We start from the raw sequence: 14,296 nt of genomic DNA, 5'->3' as shown, positions 1-14,296 counted from the left end.
CGTCTGCACCGTCGCACCCTGGCCGTCTCACTGTCGCCGTTCACGGAGGAAGAGGAAGCAAGCGCGCCAGAGGAAAGCGAGAGGGGGAGACCATGACAGGCTACTCTACCACCGTCGTGTATTGCGAACAGAGGAGGAAGGAGAAGTCTTCTGTCATCAACGCCACATTTCTTCACCACCGCCGCCACCACCGGAATCTCTGGTTGCCGCCATGATTAATGGTGAGTCAGTTAAATACTAGCCATGAGAACCACCATCTCTGAACCTTTATTGCTCTGTAAATACCCTATATCTGCCTCTGATGTCCTTGGTTATATGATGTTTGCTGGAGTTTTTCCTAATTGGAGCCACTGGTGAAGGTGTTGCCGCTGCCGGAAGCCAACGCCGGGCTGTTGCTGGTTCTGATTCTATTATCTTGGTACTGGTCTGATCTTTTCTTTGGGACTTGTCCATTTGCACGCTCTGTTTTGTCACTGCTATAGTTGTTATATTCTTGTTTTAATTCAATTTTAGTTTTTACTTTGTCGTCAATTCCCAGGGCTGTTTCTGCACTTGACTACTTTAGATTCAAATTCTTGTCCTGCTACAACCATCATTATTGCCGCAAAATTAAAGATGTTGCTGTTCATGTTGACGGGGTGTCCTTGATTCCATTAGGATTGTTGTCACTGCTGTAAATTAGAAACGAAACGGGGGTAGTTGTGTTCAAATTCTGCAATTGCGACATTGAGGTAGGGGGTTTAAAATGATTTTAATTTAGAAATGCCAACAAGGTTTACTGAATAACTGCAAATAGTATTAATAGTTGTGAGTAATTAATTGATTATATGAATGTTGGATTGTGATTGCGATTGTGCTTGGTGTTGTGATTGAATTGATTGTAATTATGTATGGTAGATGATTGAATTATTGATTGTTGGTTGTTGAAATGGTTGTTTGGTATATTGCTATGGCTGTGAAAGTGACTTGAGATTAGTAGAGGATTGTGGTTTTGACTGATTATGTATAATTGGTTGAGACTAAGTTAATCATTTGATATCTTTGATACTGGATTGAGAATTGTTGAAGAATTAGGTCCTAAAAGACTAAACTATTATTAAGAATCTGGTTTTCAAAATAGAATGGTTACTTTGAGGACGGCCTAGTAATTTGCTAGTGATCGAAATGGTATGAGATTAAAATCTGAGTAAACTTTAACAAGTGTAGTTGTTAGGATTTAAATTTGAAGGTTTCGTATTAACTGAAGATTTAGTTATGATTTTTCAAAGTTAAGCCGTAACATCTGATTTTCTGCATTACCTTTAAGTGAAAACAGTAACTTTGAAAGACTGTAACTAATTATGTGATGATCGGAATTGCGTTGAACCAAGTCCTAGTTAAACTTGAGAATAATTGGGACTGAACTGGAGAGTTTGAGATCTTTTCATAAATATAAGATTTATGGTGAATTTTTGAGTAATGATTGTGGGATCTGATTTTTACTGTAGAATTTTTGGAACAGCAGTAACTTGTTGGCTCTGCTGTGAATGTTCCGAATTGAATTTTGAAGCAAAATTAATTTTAAATGAAACTTTAATCCTATTATTTTAATGTTGTAAAAGATACGAATTTTTGAAATACGATGCATTATGCAGTAAAGGCCAGATTCTATTTTCTTAAATCAGTAAATTCGGGAGTTTATAACTTTTGAAACTGGTTGGATATCGAGGTGCAACCAATTGGAAGTGAAAATTAAGTATATTTAGCATATGTGACTTAAATATCAGGGCTATCCATGTTTTAATGAGTAAGTTATGGGACTTGGAAGAAGATAAGTTCATTAACTTTTAGAACAGAATTCTGCAGAAAATTATTCAACTTCTAGGTTATATAATTTCTTCATTAAAAATGATATTGACCTGGAACCAATTGAAAAAAAGACCTGGATGAGTGAAGTTGAACTATATTAATTTTTAAAGTCATTGGATTTAACTTGGATTTTATATTGAATTTTGAATATCACATGCTACTGCTGTTTTTCTGGTTTTATGCATTACAGAGCAGTCATGGTTTTTCCTCTATTCCTAAAGCTAGAGAAACCATAAAATTATGATCTTTGGTTTGTTGGAAATTTTATTTCAAGATGAATGCCTGCACATAAAGTTTACGCAATTCTGAGTTTGTTTGCTATATTAAAAACAAAAAAGAAGATAGAGTGTTGTGAATGTCTAAGTGAGAGTTATGAGTTCATAAATTTAAAGTTGAGCCTTAGTGTTATATGGCTTATTCAATGTTGGAATTTGTTTGATTATGAATTGATTTGATATTAGAAAGGTTGAAAAGAGTTTGGTAAATTATTTGGTTGGGACCCGTAAGGAGATTATGTCCAAATTTTTAAAGGAGATTATGTCCAAATTTTTTAAAAAATATAAGGACTTAATCAAAATAAATATTCAAGGCTTATTTAATGATAATAACTTTAATGATTCTTTTAAGAAAAGAATATTTGGTTTATGAGCTTGTTGGCAAGGGCGTGGGTCTAGTTATGCTTGCGTATTTGCAATTATGAAAGAAAAAGGAAAGATTAAAGTACTTATTGTATGATTATCTGTTGCTTGAGGCAACCCAAGAGATATTTGTTTGTTGCTTGAGGCAACTCAAGAGATATTGTTTGCTTATTTGTCGCTTAATGCAATCCAAGAGATAATGTTTATTTATCTGTTGCTTAAAGCAACCCAAGAGCTTTTGTAGGGAAACTAGGATACCTACAGCAAATTTTCCGATCACAAGAGCTTCTGTAGGGAAACTAGGATACCTACAGCAATTTTCCGTTCCCAAGAGTATATTTCTTGCAAGTAGAAAGTAGAGGCTGTCTCAATAGAGCTGCTAATAATTATATGCGCATTTATTTGAATGGAAAATTGTATCCGGGAAATCGTGGATTCGTGACCGGATAAATGTCGGGAATGCAGGTGCTAACCGACACATGAGCTCATGGCCTGCACTAGGACTAGACATTCATCATATGCATCTATGTGACATTGTTTGGGTGTGTATATTGTAATTGGTTTGCCTAAGTGAATAATTTTGATAACTGCTAATTGCTATACTTGATATAATTGCTCTTGATTGTGTTTGAACCTCATTACATGTGTTTGTAACTGATTGGCTGGATTGTGGTGAAATGGGTGTTGGTTGAATTGCTTGGGCCTGAAGCCGTGATTGTATTGTGTTTGAGGTTTAGTAAGTATAAAAGATTGAGCTGGTTCAGCATAGACTTAATGAACCTATGCTTGAAATAGATTAGTCATTCATACGGTCTAGGAAAACTTTTAAGATTTTTATAAAGGAAAATATGGGTTTAGAATTTTGGATAATTAACTGATGCTTTATAAGATTTTGGATTTTTGAATGTTATGCCGTTGGTTTTCAAAATAAAAGGTTGATAAGGTGAGTAAAGATCACTGCAAATGAAAACAGATTTTCTTTTAAATATTTCTGAATGGAATTAACTATTCGCGTTTTATTCTTTACTTTCACGGCATTCTCGACATCTACTGAGAACATATGGTTTGGTTCTTACCCCCAAATTTTCCACCCTTTAAGTGACAGGTTTGAAGATGCAATATGAAGCTGCGAGCGATTAGTAGGTTTTCCTTATGGTTTTTAATTGCTTTCATATAGTCCCTGATACGTAAAAATGAGATTTCACGTATAACCGGCAAGTATACCGGGTCGTATCAAGTAATAAAACTCACGAAGAGTGAGGTCGATCCCACGGAGATTGGTAGATTAAGCAACTTTAGTTAATGGTAGATTTAGTCAAGCAAACATAGTTTTGATTTCATGAGCATTTTGATTTTTGAACATAATTGCATGAATGTAAATGACACAAAATGTAAACAACTAGAATAAAGAAATGAAGTGCAAGTAAATGACGGAAACTTAAATTGCAAGAAAATTAAATAACATCAAAGGTAAATGGCAAGAAATTAAAGGGTGCAGAAATTTAAAGAGCATAAAAGTAAATGGTAAGAAGTAAATGAACAGAATGTAGAAGGGGATTGGGAAATGGGTAATCAAATAACTAGAGCAAGAGAAATGAGAATTAATGATAGAGAAGATCATTAGGGATCAGAGATGCTAATTTTCATGAATTGATGTTAGTCAAATCTTCCTCAATCATGGGTATAGATCCATGGCAAGTGGTTGATTGAACCCCAATCTCTTGGTGATTCAATCTCTCTCAACATAGCCAATTGCCACTCTCGTGATCTAATTGTTCATGAGAAGAGATGAAGCTTAAGTCTAATCCAGCCACACAATTCCCAGAATCTCAACCATGGAGAGTTACATCTCACATACTAACCAAGGTATATTGATTGAGAGAATCATGAAAGGATGAACTCTAAACTGAATTATGTGGCTCATTTCTCAAATTCACCACACAATTCTCATAGATTAACCCCTCTCTCGATGGTGGTTGAATCTTTGAAGAACAAGAGTTTCCTCTTTGGATCAACCTCATGAATTGAGGAGAAAAGAGGAGTTCATCAATCCATTGTAACTAGCAGAGCTCTTCCCCCTAATGAATGTGGGGTTTAGTGAGTCATTGCTCCAATTTCAACAACAATTGCCATAAAAACAAAATTAAACAAAGTGTAAAAGAAAGATGAAGAAGAAGAAGAAAATGCTTTAAAACTTGAAAATGAAGAAGAAGAATTCCAATAGAAAACCAAAGATGAGCTTTCCGGGAGAGTGCCCGGAAGTTCTAACAAAAGCCAAAATAAAAGTGCTAAAAGTGTCTGAAAATTCTAAGTGTTAAAAAGTACTCAAAAGTGTAAAAAGTCCCCCGCAAAGTACAAACTCAATCTCTATTTATACTAGTCCTAAAGATCTTCAAGTGGGTTAGCAATGTGGGCTTTCTCATTGTTCAATTCTTGGCTCAATTGAAGAAGTTGTTAGCCTTTGTGATGAATAAGGGAAGCAAAGCAAGTTGGCACCAATTCTGGCCCATTGAGGGGCGTTGTTGGCAATAACTCAGGCCTTAGTGCACGTTGGCAACGTGCATGCCAATTTCCTGGAAGTGAGTTTGAGACTTGGGCGTTGCTAGCCCAAGTTGTTGCAAACAACTTGCTCTTCCTCTTCTTGGCTCTACTCTCATGCCTAATGTTTCCCAGAATTTGAGTATCTATCCTTTGCTTCAATATGGACTATCATACATCATTGGAAAGCTCTTGATGTCTTCTTTCCAACGCAACTGGAATCACTCAATTTGGATCTCTGTAGCTCAAGTTATGCTCCATTGAAGGGGACATGGTCAGGCTGCTAAAATCGCAGGCGTTTTTGGCAAAAACGCCTTTGTATTTCCACGTTGCCAACGTGCTCAGATTCTGAAGCTCTAAATGAAGCCATCTTTTGAAGCTTCAAATGAATGCCAACCCCATACTATGATATATGGTTGGAAAGCTCTGGATGTCTACTTTCAAATGCCGTTGGAATCACCTCATTTGGATCTTTGTAGCTCAAGATATACGCCATTGAAGGAGGTAAGGTCAGGCTGTCCAGCTCTCCAGCGTTGGCAACTTGGTTGGTGCCTTGTCTTGGCGTTGGCAACGTGAATGATGCATGTCCCTGGCGTTGGCAACGTGGCTGGTGCATGTCTTTGGCGTTGGCAACTTGCATGGCATGGCATATGGGCGTTTGGAACTTGGTTGGCACGCCATTGGGCGTTTGCAACGCGGTTGGTGCGCCATTGGGCGTTTGGCAGCCTGGTTGGTGCGCCATTGGGCGTTTGGCAGCCTGGTTGGTGCGCCAAGACTTGGTGCCAAAATTTGCTTGTGTGTGGCGTTGGCAACGCCAGATTCAAGTTGGCAACGCCAACTTTGCTTCTTCCAGGGCCAAGCTTGATAGTGTGGCGTTGTTAGCCTGCGTTGTCCTCAAACACGCCAATGCTTCCTAGCTCAAACAACGTGCTCGAGCTTCCATATTAGTGCCAAAATTGCTTGTGTGTGGCGTTGGCAACGCCACTCTCAAGTTGGCAACGCCAACTTTGCTTCTTGTCTTCCTCCAGGGCCAAGTTCCTTGCTTGTGTCTGTGTGTGTGGCGTTGGCAACTTGGTTCTAGAGTTGGCAACGCCAACCTTGCTTCCAGGGCCAAGTTTGCTTGCTTGTGGCTTGTGTGTGGCGTTGGCAACTTGGTTCTAGAGTTGGCAACGCCAACCTTGCTTCCAGGGCCAAGTTTGCTTGCTTGTGGCTTCTGGCGTTGCCAACTTGGTGTTCAAGTTGGCAACTTGCAATGCTTCATTTCCTTGCATTTGGGGCTTAAGTTTCCCTCTGATTTGAGCTTCCATTCCTTGCCACATTATGGACTATTGTATATCGTTGGAAAGCTCTTGATGTCAGCTTCTCAACGCAATTGGAATCATGTCAATTGGATCCTTGTGGTTCGAGATATTCATCCTTGAAGAGGGGAAGGTCAGGCTGCCATTTCTGCTGATCATGCACTAGCACGTTGCCAACTTGGTTTCCAAGTTGCCAACGTGCTACACCTCCTGGCAGCACCAATTTGGGCGTTGGCAACTTGGAAACCAAGTTGCCAACGTGCTCTCTCATCCTGGTTGCATCAATTGGGCGTTGCCAACTTGAGGATCAAGTTGGCAACATACATCTCCTTCTTGCTCCAAGATTTCCTTGCATCATGACCTTGTTGCTTCATAACCTATCATTAACCAAAGAATTTGCTTCAAAGTTTTGCCATTCTATGCAACAATTTTCAAGAGATTCATTCATGCTAATTCATTTGTCAACTCCTTGAATTCTTTGCACAAGTATGGCCAAATTCCACCTAGTTCTTGGTTCATGAATGCATGGAGAGAAAATTCACACAAATGCTTGTTTATCTCAAAGAAAGTGAATGAAATTAAGCTAAAACTACTTAAACTAACTAGCTAATATAGCAAAGATGCAAATGCATCAGTCCCCTCACTCTTGTCCTTTGAGGTTTTATTTTAACAGAGGGGTAGGTGTTGTATTTGGGTTTATATGACTTCTTATGTATAAGGATTACTATTAATAATACTTATGTGATTGTTATTATTATTTGCAATGTTTATCCTTGATGCATATCTTCAATGAATAAAAACAAATTTTTCTAGCATTTTCTTAAAACTGAAACGCTAAATCGATACAAAGGCTCAGTAATTAAGTAGTTAATATTAGAAAAGGTCACATAACATTCTTTCTAGTAGAAATACCCTGACTTAAGCAAGGTATTTTACTGGAAGGGACGTTACAGGATGAGGGGTAGGAGAGGGGAAGCGGAAAGAAGAAGAGAAGAAATGGAAAGAAGATGACAAAAGAAGAGTGTTGAGAAGAGCTGATCCACGCGTACGCGTACGTGACGCGTGTACGTGCGTGGTGGAGAATTGGAGGCGACACGTACGCGTGAGTTGTGCCAGAGAGAAGCGATGCGTACATGTAGGTTGGTTTGCGCTAGAGGCACAATGTTTGCGCAATGCAGGCGCAACTCTCGGGTCAATGTATGGAGGGGTGAAACTTCTCGATCTACGCGTACGCATGGGTGCCGCGTGCGCATGGATGGTCAAAAATGCTTGTGGCACTGGTGTGCGAAATTGTGATCACTACCTTTCACAACTCAAATAATCCCTAGTAATGGCCCCAAGAACTTGGTGCTCAATACCATGGCATAAACACAACTTTGCACAACTAACCAGCAAGTGCACTGGGTCGTCCAAGTAATAAACCTTACGCGAGTAAGGGTCGATCCCACGGAGATTGTTGGTATGAAGCAAGCTATGGTCACCTTGTATATCTTAGTCAGGCAGACTCAAATGGGTATAGTGATATACGAATAAAGCATAAAGATAAAGATAGAGGTACTTATGTAATTCATTGGTAGGAACTTCAGATAAGCGTATGAAGATGCCTTCCCTTCCGTCTCTTTGCTTTCCTACTGTCTTCATCCAATCCTTCTTACTCCTTTCCATGGCAAGCTTATGCAAGGGTTTCACCGTTGTCAGTGGCTACCTCCCATCCTCTCAGTGAAAATGTTCCTATGCTCTGTCACAGCATAGGCTAATCAGCTGTCGGTTCTCGGTCAGGCCGGAATAGAATCCAGTGATTCTTTTGCGTCTGTCACTAACGCCCCGCCTGCTAGGAGTTTGAAGCACGTCACAGTCATCCAATCATTGAATCCTACTCAGAATACCACAGACAAGGTTAGACCTTCCGGATTCTCTTGAATGCCGTCATCTGTTCTCGCCTATACCACGAAGACTCTGATCTCACGGAATGGCTGGCTCGTTTGTCAGGCGAGCACTCGGTTGTCAGGCGATCAACCATGCATCGTGTATCAGGAATCCAAGAGATATTCACTAGAGTCTTGGTTGCTTGTAGAACAAAAGTGGTTGTCAGTCACCTTGTTCATAGGTGAGAATGATGATGAATGTCACGGATCATCACATTCATCAAGTTGAAGAACAAGTGATATCTTGCACAAAGAACAAGCGGAATTGAATAGAAGAACAATAGTAATTGCATTAATACTCGAGGTACAGCAGAGCTCCACACCTTAATCTATGGTGTGTAGAAACTCCACCGTTGAAAATACATAAGAACAAGGTCTAGGCATGGCCGAATGGCCAGCCTCCCCCAAAGAGGGTTCAATCATCAAAGCATGATCGAAAGATTTTTAATACAATAGTAAAAGGTCCTACTTATAGAAAACTAGTAGCCTAAGGTTTACAGAGATGAGTAAATGACATAAAAATCCACTTCCGGGCCCACTTGGTGTGTGCTTGGGCTGAGCAATGAAGCATTTTCGTGTAGAGACTCTTCCTGGAGTTAAACGCCAGCTTTTATGCCAGTTTGGGCGTTTAACTCCCATTTTGGTGCCAGTTCCGGCGTTTAACGCTGGGATTTCTGAGGGTGACTTGGAACGCCGGTTTGGGCCATCAAATCTTGGGCAAAGTATGGACTATCATATATTGCTGGAAAGCCCAGGATGTCTACTTTCCAACGCCGTTGAGAGCGCTCCAATTGGGCTTCTGTAGCTCCAGAAAATCCACTTCGAGTGCAGGGAGGTCAGAATCCAACAGCATCTGCAGTCCTTTTCAGTCTCTGGATCAGATTTTTGCTCAGGTCCCTCAATTTCAGCCAGAAAATACCTAAAATCACAGAAAAACACACAAACTCATAGTAAAGTCCAGAAAAGTGAATTTTAACTAAAAACTAATAAAAATATACTAAAAACTAACTAGATCATACTAAAAACATACTAAAAACAATGCCAAAAAGCGTACAAATTATCCGCTCATCACAACTCCAAACTTAAATTGTTACTTGTCCCCAAGCAACTAAAAATAAAATAAGATAAAAAGAAGAGAATATGCAATGAATTCCAAAAACATCTATGAAGATCAGTATTAATTAGATGAGCGGGGCTTTTAGCTTTTTGCCTTTGAACAGTTTTGGCATCTCACTCTATCCTTTGCAACTCAGAATGATTGGCTTCTTTAGGAACTCAGAATCCAGATAGTGTTATTGATTCTCCTAGTTAAGTATGATGATTCTTGAACACAGCTACTTTATGAGTCTTGGCCGTGGCCCAAAGCACTCTGTCTTCCAGTATTACCACCGGATACATACATGCCACAGACACATAATTGGGTGAACCTTTTCAGATTGTGACTCAGCTTTGCTAGAGTCCCCAATTAGAGGTGTCCAGGGTTCTTAAGCACACTCTTTTTGCCTTGGATCACAACTTTATTTCTTTCTTTTTCTTTCTTTTTCTTTTTCTTTTTTTTCGGTTTTTTCTCTTTTTTTTTCGCCTCTTTTTTTTTGTATTCACTGCTTTTTCTTGCTTCAAGAATCATTTTTATGATTTTTCAGATCCTCAGTAACATGTCTCCTTTTTCATCATTCTTTCAAGAGCCAACATTCATGAACCACAAATTCAAAAGACATATGCACTGTTTAAGCATACATTCAGAAGACAAAAGTAATGCCACCACATCAAAATAATTAAACTGCTATAAAATTCAAAATTCATGCAATTCTTTTCTTTTTCAATTAAGAACATTTTTCATTTAAGAAGGGTGATGGATTCATAGGATATTCATAACTTTAAGGCATAGACACTAAGACACTAATGATCACAAGACACAAACATGGACAAACATAAGCATTAATTTTCGAAAAACAGAAAATAAAGAACAAGGAAATTAAAGAACGGGTCCACCTTAGTGATGGCGGCTCTTTCTTCCTCTTGAAGATCCTATGGAGTGCTTGAGCTCCTCAATGTCTCTTCCTTGTCTTTGTTGCTCCTCTCTCATAATCCTTTGATCTTCTCTAATTTCATGGAGGATGATGGAGTGTTCTTGATGCTCCACCCTTAGTTGTCCCATGTTGGAACTCAATTCTCCTAGGGAGGTATTTAGTTGCTCCCAATAGTTTTGTGGAGGAAAGTGCGTCCCTTGAGGCATCTCAGGGATCTCATGATGAGTGGGGTCTCTTGTGTGCTCCATCCTTCTCTTAGTGATGGGCTTATCCTCATCAATGGGGATGTCTCCCTCTATGTCAACTCCAACTGAATAACAGAGGTGACAAATGAGATGAGGAAAGGCTAACCTTGCTAAGGTAGAGGACTTGTCCGCCACCTTATAAAGCTCTTGAGCTATAACCTCATGAACTTCTATTCCTTCTCCAATCATGATGCTATGAATCATGATAGCCCGGTCTATGGTAACTTCGGACCGGTTGCTAGTGGGGATGATTGAGCGTTGGATGAACTCCAACCATCCTCTAGCTACGGGCTTGAGGTCATGCCTTCTCAATTGGACCGGCTTCCCTCTTGAATCTCTCTTCCATTGGGCGCCCTCTTCACATATGACTGTGAGGACTTGGTCCAGCCTTTGATCAAAGTTGACCCTTCTAGTGTAAGGATGTTCATCTCCTTGCATCATGGGCAAGTTGAATGCTAACCTTACATTTTCCGGACTAAAATCCAAGTATTTCCCCCGAACCATAGTAAGCCAATTCTTTGGATCCGGGTTCACACTTTGATCATGGTTCTTGGTGATCCATGCATTGGCATAGAATTCTTGAACCATCAAGATTCTGACTTGTTGAATGGGGTTGGTAAGGACTTCCCAACCTCTTCTTCGGATCTCATGTCGGATCTCCGGATATTCACCCTTTTTGAGTGAAAAAGGGACCTCGGGGATCACCTTCTTCAAGGCCACAACTTCATAGAAGTGGTCTTGATGCACCCTTGAGATGAATCTCTCCATCTCCCATGATTCGGAGGTGGAAGCTTTTGCCTTCCCTTTCCTCTTTCTAGAGGTTTCTCCGGCCTTGGATGCCATAAATGGTTATGGAAATATAAAAAAGCAACGCTTTTACCACACTAAACTTAAAAGGTTTGCTTGTCCTCGAGCAAAAGGAAGAAAGAAGAGAGTAGAAGAAGAAGAAATGAGGAAGAAGGGAATGGCTTTTGTGTTCGGCCAAAGAGGGGGAGAAGTGGTGTTTAGGTTGTGTGAAAATGAAGGGGTGAAGAAGGGTATATATAGGGGAGGGGTAAGGGTAAGGTTCGGTCAAGTGAGGGTGGGTTTGGGAGGGAAAGTGGTTTGAATTTGAATGGTGAGGTAGGTGGGGTTTTATGAAGGATGGATGTGAGTGGTGAAGAGGAAGATGGGATTTGATAGGTGAAGGGTTTTTGGGGAAGAGGTGTTGAGGTGATTGGTGAATGGGTGAAGAAGAGAGAGAGTGGTGGGGTTGGTGGGGATCTTGTGGGGTCCACAGATCCTGTGGTGTCAAGAAAAAGTCATCCCTGCACCAAATGGCAAGAAAAATCACGTTTTGAGCCAATTCTGGCGTTAAACGCCGGGCTGGTGCCCATTTCTGGCGTTTAACGCCAGGTTCTTGCCCTTTTCTGGCGTTTAACGCCAGTCTGGTGCCCCTTTCTGGCGTTAAACGCCCAAAATGGTGCCAGACTGGGCGTTAAACGCCCACCTGCTAGCCTTACTGGCGTTTAAACGCCAGTAAGTTCTTCCTCCAGGGTGTGCTGTTTTTCTTCCTGTTTTTCATTCTGTTTTTGCTTTTTCAATTGATTTTGTGACTTCTCATGATCATCAACCTACAAAATAAAATAAAATAGAATAACAAAGGAAAATATATAAAATATAACATTGGGTTGCCTCCCAACAAGCGCTTCTTTAATGTCAGTAGCTTGACAGATGGCTCTCATGGAGCCTCACATTTTCTCAGAGCATTGTTGGAACCTCCCAACACCAAACTTAGAGTTTGAATGTGGGGGTTCAACACCAAACTTAGAGTTTGGTTGTGGCCTCCCAACACCAAACTTAGAGTTTGACTGTGGGGGCTCTGTTTGACTCTGATTTGAGAGAAGCTCTTCATGCTTCCTCTCCATGGTGACAGAGGGATATCCTTGAGCCTTAAACACAAAGGATTCTTCATTCACTTGAATGATCAGTTCGCCTCTATCAACATCAATCACAGCCTTTGCTGTGGCTAGGAAGGGTCTGCCAAGGATGATGGTTTCATCCATGCACTTCCCAGTCTCTAGGACTATAAAATCTGCAGGGATGTAATGGTCTTCAATCTTCACCAAAACATCCTCTACAAGTCCATGAGCTTGTTTTCTTGAGTTGTCTGCCATCTCTAATGAGATTCTTGCAGCTTGCACCTCAAAGATCCCTAGCTTCTCCATTACAGAGAGAGGCATGAGGTTTACACTTGACCCTAAGTCACACAGAGCCTTCTTGAAGGTCATGGTGCCTATGGTACAAGGTATTGAAAACTTCCCAGGATCTTGTCTCTTTTGAGGTAATTTCTGCCTAGACAAGTCATCCAGTTCTTTGGTGAGCAAAGGAGGTTCATTCTCCCAAGTCTCATTTCCAAATAACTTGTCATTTAGCTTCATGATTGCTCCAAGGTATTTAGCAACTTGCTCTTCAGTAATATACTCATCCTCTTCAGAGGAAGAATACTCATCAGAGCTCATGAAAGGCAGAACTAAGTCCAATGGAATCTCTATGATCTCATTTTGAGCCTCAGATTCCCATGGTTCCTCATTAGGGAACTCATTGGAGGCAAGTGCACGCCCAGTGATGTCTTCCTCAGTCGCGTTCACTTCCTCTCCTTCCTCTCCAAATTCGGCCATGTTGATGGCCTTGCACTCTCCTTTTGGATTTTCTTCTGTATTGCTTGGAAGAGTACTAGGAGGGAGTTCAGTAACTTTCTTGCTCAGCTGTCCCACTTGTGCCTCCAAATTCCTAATGGAGGACCTTGTTTCAGTCATGAAACTTTGAGTGGTTTTGATTAGATCAGAGACCATAGTTGCTAAGTCAGAGGGGTTCTGCTTAGAATTCTCTGTCTGATGCTGAGAAGATGATGGAAAAGGCTTGCCATTGCTAAACCTGTTTCTACCACCATTATTGTTGTTGAAACCTTGTTGAGGTCTCTCTTGATTCTTCCATGGGAAATTTGGGTGATTTCTCCATGAAGAATTATAGGTGTTTCCATAGGGTTCTCCTAGGTAATTCACCTCTTCCATTGAAGGGTTCTCAGGATCATAGGCTTCTTCTTCAGATGAAGCGTCCTTAGTACTGCTTGGTGCATTTTGCATTCCAGACAGACTTTGAGAGATCAAATTGACTTTTTGAGTCAATATCTTGTTCTGAGCCAGAATGGCATTCAGAGTATCAATCTCAAGAACTCCTTTCTTCTGATTTGCCCCATTGTTCACAGGATTCCTTTCAGAAGTGTACATGAATTGGTTATTTGCAACCATTTCAATTAGCTCTTGAGCTTCTGTAGGCGTCTTCTTCAGATGAAGAGATCCTCCAGCAGAGCTATCCAAAGACATCTTGGATAGTTCAGAGAGACCATCATAGAAAATACCTATGATGCTCCATTCAGAAAGCATGTCAGAAGGACATTTTCTGATCAATTGTTTGTATCTTTCCCAAGCTTCATAGAGGGATTCTCCATCCTTCTGTCTGAAGGTTTGGACTTCCACTCTAAGCTTACTCAATTTTTGAGGTGGAAAGAACTTTGCCAAGAAGGCATTGACTAGCTTTTCCCATGAGTCCAGGCTTTCTTTAGGTTGTGAGTCCAACCATGTCCTAGCTCTGTCTCTTACAGCAAAAGGGAATAGCATAAGTCTGTAGACCTCAGGGTCTACCCCATTAGTCTTGACAGTGTCACAGATTTGCAAGAATTCAGCTAAAAACTGATGAGGATCTTCCAATGGAAGTCCATGAAACTTGCAATTC

General features: G+C 40.5%; 1 non-coding gene across 1 annotated transcript; it reads left to right on the top strand.

Moving 5' to 3' along the window:
* Positions 1-13,941: 13,941 nt before the first annotated feature.
* Positions 13,942-14,049, top strand: LOC130953858 (small nucleolar RNA R71). The gene has a single exon (XR_009076019.1). It is a non-coding gene; the product is annotated as a small nucleolar RNA R71 (small nucleolar RNA).
* The last annotated feature ends 247 nt before the right edge of the window (positions 14,050-14,296 follow it).

This window comes from Arachis stenosperma, chromosome 9, assembly GCF_014773155.1.
Source record: "Arachis stenosperma cultivar V10309 chromosome 9, arast.V10309.gnm1.PFL2, whole genome shotgun sequence".
NCBI lineage: Eukaryota > Viridiplantae > Streptophyta > Magnoliopsida > Fabales > Fabaceae > Arachis > Arachis stenosperma.
The sequence above is the reverse complement of the archived record's forward strand: the minus strand, read 5'-3'. Positions and strand labels throughout refer to the sequence as shown.